At 43.3% G+C, this 14,636-nt stretch overlaps 1 long non-coding RNA gene across 2 annotated transcripts in view; it reads left to right on the top strand.

Moving 5' to 3' along the window:
- LOC120399967 overlaps positions 1–14,636 on the top strand; it is a 71,591-nt gene that overhangs the window by 22,905 nt on the left and 34,050 nt on the right. The window lies entirely within an intron of this gene.

The following is a 14,636-nucleotide window of genomic DNA, read 5'->3' as shown; positions in this document are numbered from 1 at the left end:
TTTAAAATATTTAGGGTCTGATCCTGAAGTTATTTCCAGGCAAATCTTGTCTTCGGTGGCAGTTTTGCTGGAGTAAAGACTGCAGGACCCATCCATCCATCTTACAGTATCTATCTGAATCAGAAGAAAAGGATCCCCTGAGTGTTGTGCTACAAAACATGGAGCTGATTCACCTCACTCCAGTATTACACCTTCATTGGCTTAAATGGAGAAGGAACTCCCGATTTACATCATGATGAGAGGCGAATCAGGTCCCCCGTGGTCAATGCTATGGAGAAACAAATGCTATCCCAGGTTCTCAGCCATCCAGGGCATCTCAAAGCAAATCACAAGGTTAATGGCACCAACAATCAGCATCAAAGCCACATGGGTTCCCACTCATACCTCCTGATAGTTGACCACAGGACTGGATATGTTTTTACACTTCAAGCAGGAATTCCTTCCCGCCTCAGATACCAGGCTTCAGGATTTATTTTACAATTAAATCAATCAGTGGGACAGCATTGATTGGATGGGAGGAGGCAGGGGCGGCTCTAGGAATTGTGCCGCCCCAAGCAGGGCGGCACGCCGCAGGGGGCACTCTGGCGGTCGCCGGTCCCGCGGCTTGGCGCGCTGGGGTCTGGAGCCGGCCCTGGGAGGAGGGCTAGATTGTGGATCTGCCAACTGGCCCTGAATAAGGACACCATATAGTTGTTCTGCTGCTGAAGCAGAGCAGGGACTGAATTGTGACCAAGAGTCATAATTTGGTCCCCGGCTCCCCATTTGCTCCAGAGGGGGAAGAAATCTGTGCCAGGCCTATCCCTGTTGCAGATCCCCACTTTGGGACTACTCAGCTGCACTGGCCAATGCACCAGGGCAGAGTCAAGGCCTCCCCCATTCTCTGTCTCTGCTTACCCACTCCCCAGGCCTCTGCCCAAGAAGGAGAGTTGTGCCTGTGCAGAGGCAGCTCCTCCCTGCAGGCTGTTGCCAGTGATGCAGATTGTCCATGCAGGGAAGTAAAGGGTAGCTTTCCGTCCTCTTATTCCCCTGTGCATGTATGTTGGATGAGACACAAACTTGCCTCATCTGAATAAGAAGGTTTTTAGATTTAAAAAAAAAAATCAGTGAAAACAGGGGAGGTTATTTGACAGTTTCCTAGTTTTAGATTCCTCTGTAGAAACCCAAACACAACAATATTTGCACTAGCCCAGGATAGCGGGGAAGTGCAACCGACTAGAAGCAGAAAATGAATTGGGCCCTTTTAGTTTCATTGACATAAATGAGTGAAAAAATAAAGAGCAGACAGACCACATCTGTGCTGATTAGAGAATTCAATATTTTTAATCCTTTCATTAAATTCCCCCCCGCAGATTCAACTAGATAAAGTATTCTATGCTTTCTGCACTAAAACCCGTTGCATATGGTTGCTGTGTGCTGGGAGACAGCAGCCAGGTTCCAACCCAGAGGTGGCTGCATTTCAGTAGTGGAGGGTATTCTCATGCTATACAGCTTGTAACACCACTTGAAGTTTGTAAAGCCCTTTGAGAGCCCCTGGGATGAAAGGTGTAATAGAAATGAATAGGTCTATGGAGCCCTTGCTGTTATTTGTTTTTGGATAAGATAACCAGAGGCTTTTCAGGCATCGGAGGCAAATATATACCGACACATTAACCTCCTTTATTAGCCCAAATCCAGAAGCTCTTGAGTAGGCAAAACTTCCAGAAGCCAAGAACTGGCCGATTGTTATGGTGGTGATGATGATGGAAGGAGCTTGTGGAGTTCGTGCTTAAAGTTTGAAAACATTCCATGTCCAGTGGTTCAGCTGCAATGAAGGAGAAGTGGAAACTGATTGGGGCTTTGATACTAATGGCCATGTATTGATTGTGAATATTAACAATCGTCATTGCTCATTAACACTGCAGTTCCCCAGGAGTGGTAAACACATAGCATTTGGGTCTATTTCCTATTCAACCCATAGGGCCAAATTCTGCTCTCTGTGGCACAGGTACAAGTCCCAATGAATTTGTGCTTGTGGTCATCATGTGCAGAATTTAGCCCAACTGTTTTGGAGGGTTTTAGGGGGTTTTTTTTCAGTCCGCTTTCTGCTATTTATTACCCCATTAATTTCAGTGATGTTATATGGCTGCAGCTGAAGGCCAACTTTGGCCATTATCCTTCAGCCAAGCCCTGGCACGATCCTGATAAAACACACGCTGCTGAAAGTAGAATCCCATCGCCCAGAGAGCATTGCTCATCTCGGGACCAAATCCTGCTCTCAGACCGACTGCACTTTCAGAAACTCTTGGGCCAGATTCTGATCTCAGTTACACCCAGTGTCAGTCCAGAGTAACTCCTTTCACGCTGGTTCTAACCGAGATCACAACCTGGCCACAAGCGTGTCACAGTTGGGGGATACGATTTGAAAGGGCGGGAGGAGAGCTGCTTCAAACCTGGACTTTACAGCAAGTTAAATGAAATGCAACCGAATTAGAACTGTGATGCAAAACATCATTTTGCTGGACGAAACGCAGTTTCCACAACTTGGTTTTAAGGAACAGTATTACATATAGATAGATACACTATGCTAGATCTTGAGAAAAAAATAAATATGCAAAATAAACTAAAACATACAGTATAGGGGATATTCCAATCAACAAACCAATCACCATTAGAATCAAAAAGTAAACCATCCTTTCACTTAGGACCTCAACAACATTTCTCAATGCACTAGGTACATTTTAAACCATGCAAGTTTACACAAACATCTTAACTAGGTTTTTTTTTTTTTTACTTTTTAAAACACCAACATTATGCATTTCTTTGTTAATTATATTGGTTAAAGTCACAGCCAGTAGCTGCCAAATATCAGATACATCATATACATATTTTTATACAGAATCTGGACAACACAACATTACACATCCTAGAGAGAGAAAAAAAGATTATTTGTTCCTTTGTTTGTTTTTTCTTTTTTTTTTTTCCTTTTTCTTTTTGCTTTTGTAAAAAATATGAAATGATGATTGGAAGGGGGAGGGAAGAGGGGAACCTACTATCAAATGAAAAGTTCAATAATTTCCAAATCACCATACGACAAGGAAAAATGGCTCAAACTCAGCTCCACATTTAAAATTCTCTTAGCTAAGAAACAAGACATTACACACAAAGTGTATTGGTATTGAAAAGTAGAAAGAATTGTAACAACATGCTGTCTGATTCCAAACACAATTTATTTTAAAAGAACAGAAGAAAAGAAAATCAAAAAGTTTCATGATAGCAAAGGTATCTTCTTGGTTCAGACTTCCTACCAACCCATGATGCATTGCCGTGTGATGTAGTTGGACAGCCAAAGCAGACAGGGCGCTGGTGGGAACAGGGAATAGTCAAGACTTGGTCATTTGTTTTGCTGAATCTATGCTCAGGGAATTGAAATTGCAAGCAGGGTCTGAAACTGTGACAATGGTTTCAGGCCTTTGCTTTTCATGGAGTTTGGATATTTCAGGAGCATCGTGCTGATGATGAGTGGGTGACCTACTTATATTTTCCTTGGCCATCTCCTGCCCATCAACATCCTGGAGCAATGCATATGTGAGATTAGACAGAGCGAAAACATAACCAGAAAATGAACCATGTCGAATTCTACCGTTGTCATGGTACGTATACAAAAATGTTAAAATTTCAGATATAATCAAAGATACAAAATCAGTTCTGACAAGAGGTTGGGGTTTTTTCTGTTTGTTTGTTTTTAAACAGTAACCATTACAGTGCAAGGTTTTCTATTACAGTAAAAGGTGTGTGTCTGGTTTTACAGTAGCTGTAGCTTGTAGCTGATTTTTATTATGTGTAGTAGGTCCCTGATGTTAAGCGTATGCACCAGTTTGAGAGAAAAACCCAGCACAATAATGGCTATTTAGTTTTAAATACATTTTTTCCCTTAAACATTTACAAAATAACACATCAATGTCACAATTTCACAAACACATATTTCGCCTTAGTAAAAAGCAATGTAATTATGTCAAAATCCCGATACTTAAAGCAACGTAAAAGTTGGTAGTTGAGGACATGAGCTCACGTGCTGTTTGATTCAAGTGTGTTTGTCACCCCACTCAGCTCCTGTGGATTTTAGGACACTGTCTTTGCAGTGTTGAACTGTGCTTCTTGTCAGTCTCTGGCCAACTTTTGTGCTCAGTTAAGAAACGGTAACCGGGCTTAATGAAAGGCATTCTCAAGTTCAGTTCACCGCATTGGGATCAGAGGTTGTACAATTAAAATGATCATTAAAAAATATTTAAAATATTCTGCTGTTGATACAACACAAAGAGCAAGAAGCTGATGCCACCATAAAATAGCCAAGTATTTGTTAGGAGAAGAAAACAAAACAAAAGCAAAATAGAAGCAAATTAACATGCAACCATGGGTCTCTCCCAGCACACAGAATAATGCCGGGCTGATGTGATGGTTAAAATAAAAACCAACACAAAGTGCTGCACAGGTGACAAAGCACGTGAGGCAGACCACAGAGATGGAAACATAGGGCCAGTTAACTGATGCAAAGCTGGATTATCGCCACTGACTTCAATGGAGTTACTCCAGATTTACAGTGCAGAAACTGAGAGCCCTGGCTCTGCAGATTTGATCAGATTTAGGATATCCAATTACTTTAGGCTGAAGTCTGTTCTTAAAATATAGGTAAATGTCCCAAGCAGCAATCACATATTTGTATTGCCACAGTGGTACACAACTGTAAGTCTTGCTGAAACAAATGAGTTAATGCACACCCACCCACAAAGATGCGACAGTAGATATTGTGCAAACTCTCTCTCGCTCTTTATGTAAAAGGACCTAGATAAGGTTTCTGGCCTCCAAAATTCAATGCAAGTTCTCGGATGCATGTGTAACTTTGTGAACCATCACTGGTTGTTGTGCGTACCCTGCAGGCTGCGCCTGGAGCCAGGGATGAGCAAAGAATTATAGATCAGTGAATGACTTCCGGTTTATCCTGTTTCTGCTGTGTCCACTCACTGCCCTCTTCACTGGAGACTCTAGAGTTGTCTATGCCAGCTCTGCTCCTTGTGGAGATCCCCTCCTGTTGAGGATATCCCCAGAGAGGGTGCAAAGGGTCATCTCTGCTCCCCTCCCTGATCGTGGGCAAAGGGAGGTGCGGGGGCAGAGAATCTCACCATTTGAGTTTCCTCATCTGCCTGGATGCGCTTGTAAAATGGTTAATGTGGCCTGGAATATCGATTGCTAGTGCATTCTACGCAATGATCCCAAATGATGCATTTGCCATTTAACATTACCTGCTCCATGAAAAAACAGCTGCTTGGCACATGCCATAGTGAACGATTCTTCAATGCACCGAATGAAATGATGTCAAGTAACGTAAAATATGAAATAAGAAAAGGCTCCAGGCATTGTTTTTAAAGTTTAATTCATGGACATTTCAAAATATTTTATTTAAGACATAAAAAATCCTTTGGAGAGTTAATGATCTGTTGCATTTGGCTTTGAAACCCCATGGCCTTTTTGAGCTAAACAAGCATTTAAAAAGTAGCCAAAAATTAAGTTTCTAATATTTTTAAACACAATGATATTATTTAATAACTAAATTGATGTTTATCTAGCAAACAAAAGTATGCAGGAAAAATTCAAAGATCCTAGGGCGAAATCCTGTAGATCAAGTTACAGCCCAAAGCAAAGTGTTCCAGAGGAGTTGGAATACCTAAAATACAGGCTTAAAGCAGAAATGCTCAGAGACTCCAGGTGACAGTATAGTAAACGCATTTATGATCTGATCCTCCAACTTTTACTTACTCAAATTGTCTTTACTCACGCAGATGATCCCACTGAGGTCAAGGGGACCCAGGGATATGATGAAGGGCCATTCAGGTGGGGAAGGGCTGCAGAATCAGATCCTTAATTGGAAAATTCATTCTCTATTGAAAATCGTGTCCGAGTTTTGAAACCACATCCATATTTCTCTTCCAAGTGAGATCCCACTTGGAGGCTAAAGGAGGCTGAATATTTCCAGAAGATACATCAAGGTTTTCAATAAAAAAAGATCTGAGAGGCACTTTTTTCAAATTTTTAATTTCTTCCTTTCTTCTTTTCCTCTCTTTGATTTTAGTCTTACACTTGGGAGCTAATTTTTCAGTCATGAAGATGAGAGAGTGATAGCCCACCCCGGCTAGAGAGTCAAACACAGTGGGGAAAGGGTTGTGCAAGGTTCATCCACTCACACAGCTTTGCCAGCACACCCTGGTCCTGATCTGCAACGCTCCCTCGTGCCTGATCCTGCTTCCCCTGGCAGCTCTGCCATTGGTCCGCAATCCTGAGCTGCACAATCTCTTGCAATTCCGGTCCACACATCTCTCCCAGTGCTCTGCAATCCTGGCCCACAGAAGTCCTTGGCATTAGGACAGAAGTCCTACTTCTGCTAAACAACTCTACTGATACACCGTAGTCCACAGCTGCAACACCTTCTGCTAAACCATTGCTGAGACCCCTTTTGAGACGATACCATCATTAATCAGTCAAATTATGTGGTGGTTTTATTGTTGAGGACATACGGGGACCCATAAAAATTAAGTCCCCTCCACCAAACTTCAGTCATGACCAGAACTTAGCTCTCCAAAGAGGAAAGTCTGGTGTACTAACCACTCACTTCACCACCTGCTTCTCCCAAAAGCTTGTCGCTTTAAATAAAATCGGGTGACTTGTTCAAGTGAAGTGCAGCAACATCCTCTCGTTATCTGCAATTGCCTGCTACCATCCAGGCCCATGGAAAGGCTTGTTCTTTATCCTGGTGCTGAAAGAAGCAATGCAAATATCATGCACTTTGTCGCAGTGGCTTGTAAGACAATGGCAATCAACATACATCAGCGTCTATGCTTGGTATGTAGCAGAGATGTACAGTTTGATGGCATTGGCATTTGGCAGCATCCAGGACTGTAAGATCTGCATGATAGAAATAGGATTGCTAGCTTGATAGGAATGACACCCGTGATTTGATTTGATTTTTGTGTCCAACGTGCTGTAAATTCATGATGATGGCATGAGGAATGTACAGTAAAATCCTGCTACCCGTGGTCTATTACATCAGTGATGGCAGATAGCTTTGATCATAGTTCTAACCTGATGCTTTAAGACTTGTTCCTATTGTCCAGGTATACAATGTCACTTGTGGAGATAGTATCAGAGAGGTAGTCATGTTAGTCTGGATCTGTAAAAGCAGCAGAGTGTCCTGTGGCACCTTATAGACTAACAGACGTATTGGAGCATAAGCTTTCGTGGGTGAATACCCACTTCGTCAGACGCATGTGGAAACAGTGACACTGTTTCATGGTCTCCTTCTTCTTCTTTCCTTATCTGGATACAACATCACGCAAGCATACCCCAGTCAAGGTGAAGAACTAGAGACTCCATGAAGTCCACTAAGGACTTATTTATTGCCAATCTATTTTACCTAGGAGATTCTCATATACTGCAATGATGGGCAGCAATACAAATGACTAAGATAGATAGAAGAGAAGTGGTAGAAGTCCTACACCTGGAATCATTTAAAACAGGGCGAAGCAAAGAACTGGAAAATTAGATTGAGGAAGACTGGCATAGATAGCCTACTAGACATTTCCATCTCTACCTTTCATGATTATTTTATCCAATAAAAGTTGGAGTCTGAACTTCTTTAAGGAACTTGGGATTTATGAAGAAGTACAATAATACTGACTCAGTTTTACAGAGATTTTCGTCTCATCAATGGTCCAAGTATCAGCCCTGTCTATCGTGCATTTGTTCTTCTAAGTGTCAAATAAGCGATGTCAGTAAATGTCTCTTCTGACCACCCTGTTAAAAATCTGGGTCAATATCACTTTTCAGACAAGCTGCCATGTCACATTAGAATGTTACTCTACCTACTTTTGAAATGGTTCTGCCTATTCCAAGGAGCACTCCTATCTCCACCTCAGGGTCCTGTGCTCTCTCTCTAGAAAGGACTTGTCTCAACTCCTTTCTGTAGCAAACCTCACTGCAACTCCTCAGTCCTCTGGCGGGGTTCCTACTATGCAGGGATCCCGTGTGTGCTGCCGGCTACAGCATTCTTAGCCCTCAGCCGATCCACAACTGAACACTGCCTGCTTTGTGGTGTTTCCAGAATACTGATAACTGAAATGGCCTGTAATGTCCAAAATTCAGAGACAGAGGCACACAAATAAATCTGAAAGAGCTGGGGGGTAATGTGGAATATAGGGACACGGGAATAGGATCCATGTTCATAGATCTTCTCCTGAAATTATGCCTTGTTGCTGGTGATGCAGGGTCCTTGACATTATCTTCAAAAGTCTCACTTTCTGCAGCCCAGAATGAATGACTTGTTGGCCAAGTGATTCAGCATCCCAGTAGGGATTCAAGCGGATTGGATGCTTCCACTGATACGAACAGGCTAGCAACTATTATGGGTCAGGTCCATCTCCACTTTGAAATATCTTCAGCTGTTGCAGTAAAGAGCTGGGAGAGGTGCTGAGGGGCCTTACGTTTCACCTGTAGAGATGTTTGCCAAGTCAGTCTTAGCTTTGTAGAGTTGTGCTACCTTGGGCTGTGATTCACTGAGTGGCACTTTTCCCTTTGACTCCGTATTGAAACAAAATCCCAGACGGCTGTTTTTGGGGGAATCTATACTGCTTGGAGGTGCCATTTTTCACATGAGATCTACACTCTTTAAAAATCCCATGACATATTCTGCAAACATAGGGATGCTAATCTTAATGTCCTGGCTAAATTCCAAGTTGGGTTCCAACATTCTACCTACCTAAAAAGTTTTCACCTGTAACTTCAGTCCAGGACGGTTTTTTTCACTCTGTACATCAAGACAAAATATTGTTTAGTTTTGGTGTATAAGGAATGGAGGATCACTCAGTCTATCAACAAGCCTAGCTATTGGAACGTTAGTTTTGTAAAGTGACATGTCCAGTACATAGTCGAAACCAAAAAATGTGTGTGCGCTGGAGACCAATTTCTCTGCTCTGTTTTGTAATTGTGATTAAGTTAGAAACTTAAATCCACGCCAGCCCTGAACTGGACAGAAAGAGGCAAATCAGGTTCTTTGGCAAGCATGTTTCCCAAAAAGGGAGAAAACAGGGAAAAAGAAAGAAAATAAAGTACGCTCTGTTTACAGCCAGTGCTGTCAAACTGCCCTGTGAAAGTGAGCTTATATAAACAGGAGTGTATGAACTTGCCTCAAATTTCTCATTTGGTGCATGGTTAAAGTGTAGTGTGCACCTAGCTACCATGGGGACGTACAAATGCTAAGAAATAAGTGGCCTTATAAAGATCTATTACGAACTGAAATAGCAGATTATGTTTCCATTGCTGTCTTAGCACATGCTCTACCCAGTCATCTAAGTAGCTGTCAAAATTAGTTACTGGCTGACTTACGATGGCATAGAGCAGTGGTTCTCAAATTTTTACAAACCAGGACACCTCCAGGGCTAACTTTCCATCTAGCCAGATCCCTACTAGGTTGAGAACTTCTGACACAATCTTGGGCAACTGAGGTTTGGCAGTGTTAAGAGCAGCTTTTGTGTCTGGAAATTTGTATGCAGCTAAGCTAACTGGGGAGTTAACCATTCTGCATTAAATTAACTAGTCACTTACTGTTTAATCAATCTTTATGCAAGTAGGACCAAGAGGAGGCCATGCTGTGAATGGATTTTGCAGTTAAACGGTATACATTTAATGGAGCCAAATATATTTTAAGGGAAGAAGATTGGAAAATAGCAACTGTGCCTAGCCAAGCGGTGGAGTAGCAGAGCTCTGCAAAGGAGGTGGCTTGGAGGAATCAGAGGCATAGTTCTCACTTTGGTTTCCTAATCCAAAGGCCAGCATGCATTGGGAGTGCTGCAGAGGCAGAATGCTAAAAGATGATCTGCAACTAATTCCCACCCACTCCAGTTCGAAGTGAGAGAAGACTCCTCAAATGGGAATATTTTTTCTTCTTTCCTTGTTTGCACTGGGGGCAGGGGAGGGAATCAAGAGGGAACTGGGTGGCTTTGAGGGCTGTTCATGGGCTATAGAATCTTTCACCTGATGGTCACCATGTCACATCACGTTGCTGTCACCATTTGGTGGCCTATGTGAAATGATATATTGGCCTGACTTCAGTTCCTAGTGGACAGATAGTCACGTCACAAGGACCAAAGCTAAGTCAAACCCTTGTTGGGAATTTCAGCCAAGAACCGAATAGACCATGACAGTGATGGTCTATCCAGGTCAGGGTTGAGGTATGTCAGCAATGTAGTGTGGGAGAAGCTTGCACCGCTGTTGTCCCGGCTTTTGAGGATAGGCTACTTCAATCTTCTTTTCTACCAATCACCCTCGATTACGTTTGTATGACCCGGTATCACTTTGATGAATCCTGAATCTTTATGTATCTTTGTTTCAGCTGATATTTTTGTCCACTGCTCAGAAAGACAGGGATGTCCTGTGTTGGTTCAATATGTTAGCTGTGGCTTTTTGTTATTTTAGTTATCTATCACTAACTTGTATTAACAGTTTTGATATGGGCTAATGAGCATTAAGGCTGATCATGCGTCATGGGAAAAGTCCTGGCTTTGTTCCAACAACAAAGCCACAGATTTATAGAAAAAATGCCCAAGATCCTTGGCGGAGGTGGTGGGGTGACATTCTTCAGATCTATCCATACTGCATATCTCTGGTAGACACAAGAATCCATGTGATACTGAGAGAAAATCAAATTCACAAGCCATTATCCAAATCCAAAATTGCCAAATTGTTACCAAATCAGAATATGTTATCAAAATGCCATTCTGTCCAGTGTGCACCAATGCGGTTCATTGTGCAGAACAATTCCAGCATTAACTAGGCTATGGCGATGGATAGATGGTAAAGAATGCCTTCAGAGCAGAAGCTATTGCACTGCTGATTTTCAGTTGGACATACTCTCCAGAAATCTCTTCAACAACACCTCGATACAAGTTGGCTGGCCTGTATGAAATAAGGGGGCAGTCTCAGTCCAGCGGGCAGGCTCTCCCATCACAAAAATTGCCACCGGTGATTGGCACTTTGTTGACAGCCTCAGCAAGTTGGCCGAAGACCTGAATGACCATGGAAACGGATCTACTTTCTCACTCCTAGGAGGTGGCTCCAGTAGATCAGGAGCCAAGTATATTGCACTGCGCATACAATGCCTGATTTGTGGATAAAGACAGGTCTTCAGTTTCCAGTATTGCTAGCTCAGTATCTTTTGCAGGCATTAAATTCACCTAACTTAAAATACTACAGTTCTGGGATCTTAATTTTTTTCTGTCCCTGTGGAATATTTCCTGCTCTGGAGGATGGGTTCCACTGAATAACACTGGGAAACGGAAAAACACTTCATGCCTGTAGGACAGGTGGGATCTGAGAGCTCCAGGACTGTCCCTTGCATATGTAGATATGACTCCAACAGAAACCTCTGATGTTTGCTTATTAGGATATGAAGATACTGCCAACGCCTTCAGTGATTTTCTTTACTGATCTGGAAGAGCCACTTGGTGCCATTCATCCAAAAACAAAAGATTAAATAGAGGCTGCCTCCACTGACATACAGTTTACAGACCACAGTATGGGGAAGGACAATTTGGATTGGCAGGGTTGTCAATGCCAGTAGGAGCTTTCTGCAGTGATAGCATCTGAGACCGTCATCACCAAAAGTACATGCCTTTACCACTTGAGCTGAAGACGCCCCTCCATTAGCTGGTAGTCACAATAGATTTGTGACTCCGTGAGCCAGGCACTAGAATGGGACATGCCACTCTCAGCTAACATGTCATACACTCCCTCTGTGAGGGGATGCTCATCCTGTGCTTGTAAAGTTCAAACCATTAGATGGGTCACTGCTTTGAAGCAGTCCCCACCATGGCTTGTTAGCAGGGACAGAACTCCCGGACTTTCAGCACACATCTCTACCACGTGATCTAAAGCAGCAACTCCATTGTCTGGTAGCAGCAGCAGGTTCTTATCCTGTACATGAACTAGCAGCTAGTAGGGGGACACAGTAAATTTAGCCAAAGTATTACTGCTATAGGAACCACTCAGTGCCAAAATAGGTTTCAGTTGTATTAGCATCTTTTTGTTGTACTAGGAACCATGCCCTGAGGGTCCACTTTAGGCACAGTAGAGGCTCTGGCAAATAATGAACGGGAAACAGTGTAGCGCTCTCCTGAGTAGACGGGTGGTTTCCTACCATATCATCCCAAACACTACAGTCAGCAGTGGCTCTACGTCAGAAGTTTCAGTTGGGTGCAATCTGTAATGCCCTTAGTTATACAAATGTTCATTAACTAAAGTGCCTGTTAGTTCCCTGCTGTGACTGCTTGGTTGGGTGTCCTACCTGGATGCTTACTGTTATGAAGCCCCAGGCTAGAACATGCAGCTGTCTCCACCTTGATCTTTCACGATGGTTGACATACAGATTCCAGGTGAAGGCAGCAGTTAGTTTAGCTTGATATGATTTCTCAATTTTCTGATTGGGGCAGCATTCTAGGTGTCCCCCTGGCAGAGATGCCCCCCTCTCCAGTTGCCTCCTGCAACCCCCACTTGGGATACGGCAAATCTCTCCTCAGCTCTTCAGGGCTCTGCCACCATTTTGGGCCTGAAAGCCAGCAGGTGGAATCATAGAATCATAGAAGATGAGGGTTGGAAGAGACCTCAGGAGGTCATCTAGTCTAACCCCCTGCTCAAAGCAGGACCAACCCCAGCTAAATCATCCCAGCCAGAGCTTTGTCAAGCCAGGCCTTAAAAACCTCTAAGGATGGAGATTCCACCACCTCCCTAGGTAACCCAGTGCAATGCTTCACCACCCTCCTAGTGAAATAGTTTTTCCTAATATCCAATATAGACCTTCCCCACTGCAACTTGAGACCATTGCTCCTTGTTCTTGTTCTGGAGCTGAAGTTCACCTTTCAAAGTAGGGAGGGCAGTTAGGACATTCAGCTCCTCATTGGAGACAGGGCATAAGACGGGAAGGTGAGTGAAGTGAGTTGGGATTGGGTGAGTGTGGTTACAGGATTCCCTTTACAGTTGCACAGATTACATAGACCTGATGTTGCATGTGGATTTAACCCCATATCTAGTTCTAATTGGAATCAGACAGTTACATCCTTGATCCCTATGTGGAAAATCAGAAGACGAAGTCCCAAAGAGAGAAGAGTAACAAAAAAGATTAAAAGGCAGGAGGGAACTGGCATAATGAGGAAGAACTAAATATGTTGAGCTCTCACTTCTTTTCACTTACATTTGCTCTCCTCCACAATCTTTGTTTCACTCCACTGTCCTTCTCCCATGCTTCTCTCTGCCTCTTCTTCTACACAATTCCTTCAGCTGGAACCCCAGTGCATCCTATGTACGCACTCGCCAGTTAGAATTGGAAGATCTTTAAGGCAGGGACCTTTGTCTTAATATATTCTGCTATATAAGTGACATAGAGAAGCCCAGGCCATGGAGTTCTGGTCTTGAATACCCAAGAATCTTGGGGAAGGAGAGTGTTTGCATCTACAGTTATGGACTGGCCCATTTTTAAGAGACGGACTGCTTGAGAAATTTGAAATTGAATGTGCATTCTGAATTCTCTCCGGTGTCTGAATATTTGAATATAGGGTTTTGGTTGGGAGTTATCTCTAAGTGGAAATGCACTTGGTTTGTTTTATATGTGCATTCAGACTATAAGGGACATCTCTCCAACATGCTGGGTGGGTTTTAGCTATGCAATTTTCATTAAAGTCAACAATAACTGCATGGTCATTGCTCCTCATGCTGCTTTGACAACTGACCCCTCCAGCCTGGATCATAAAATATCAGGGTTGGCAGGGACCTCAGGAGGTCATCTAGTCCAACCCCCTGCTCAAAGCAGGACCAATCCCCAAACAGATTTTTGCCCCAGATCCCTAAATGGCCCCCTCAAGGACTGAACTCACAACCCTGGCCAGTGCTCAAACCACTGAGCTATCCCTCTCCTCTCCACTGAAGTCAGTTCCAAAACAGATCTGCAGTGTGCTAATATTACAGCATCTACTCTGTACAAACCTGGTCTGGGAACCAAGAGATTTGCAGGAAGAGTCGAGCTGCATAACCTTCTTTGTAACCAAAATCTGCGACCAGCCAAAATTCTCCTGTTTTTTTTATCATAAACCCAAAGCCTGAGTGAGGTTGGCCAAGCTATGCAAACCTTTTCAAAGCTGCTGGGGTTTGAGGGAGCTGAAGGCTGACTTTCTAGTGAACCCCAGTGCCAAGGAGGGATTTAGGGGAGGACTCAGCAGTTTTGTGGGCAGAGCTCAGTGGTTTCATCTCAGTTACACTTAAAACTCCGGGGTGTCATTTGAACCTGAAACTCAAAGTGAATCTCGGACAGGTGGGGAGAGGAAACCTACCCAAACTGAAACACAGGAAAACCTTGTCAGTTGAAACTACCAGGCTCTGAATTGCCCTGTGGAAGGTTTATGAAACACTGCATGTTTTACAGGGCTACAATCCACCCAGCACTTTGGAGTGGTTACAGGAATGAATTCTGCCCTCTTTTAAAACCCTGCCATCATCTTGGATTCTCAGGTGTAACTAGGGACAGAACTATGGCTCACAAAGTCTGGGTCTGATCCAGGAAGGTGCTA

This window comes from Mauremys reevesii, linkage group 3 (assembly GCF_016161935.1).
Source record: "Mauremys reevesii isolate NIE-2019 linkage group 3, ASM1616193v1, whole genome shotgun sequence".
Taxonomy (NCBI): domain Eukaryota; kingdom Metazoa; phylum Chordata; order Testudines; family Geoemydidae; genus Mauremys; species Mauremys reevesii.
This window is presented reverse-complemented; position numbering and strand designations above follow the sequence as displayed.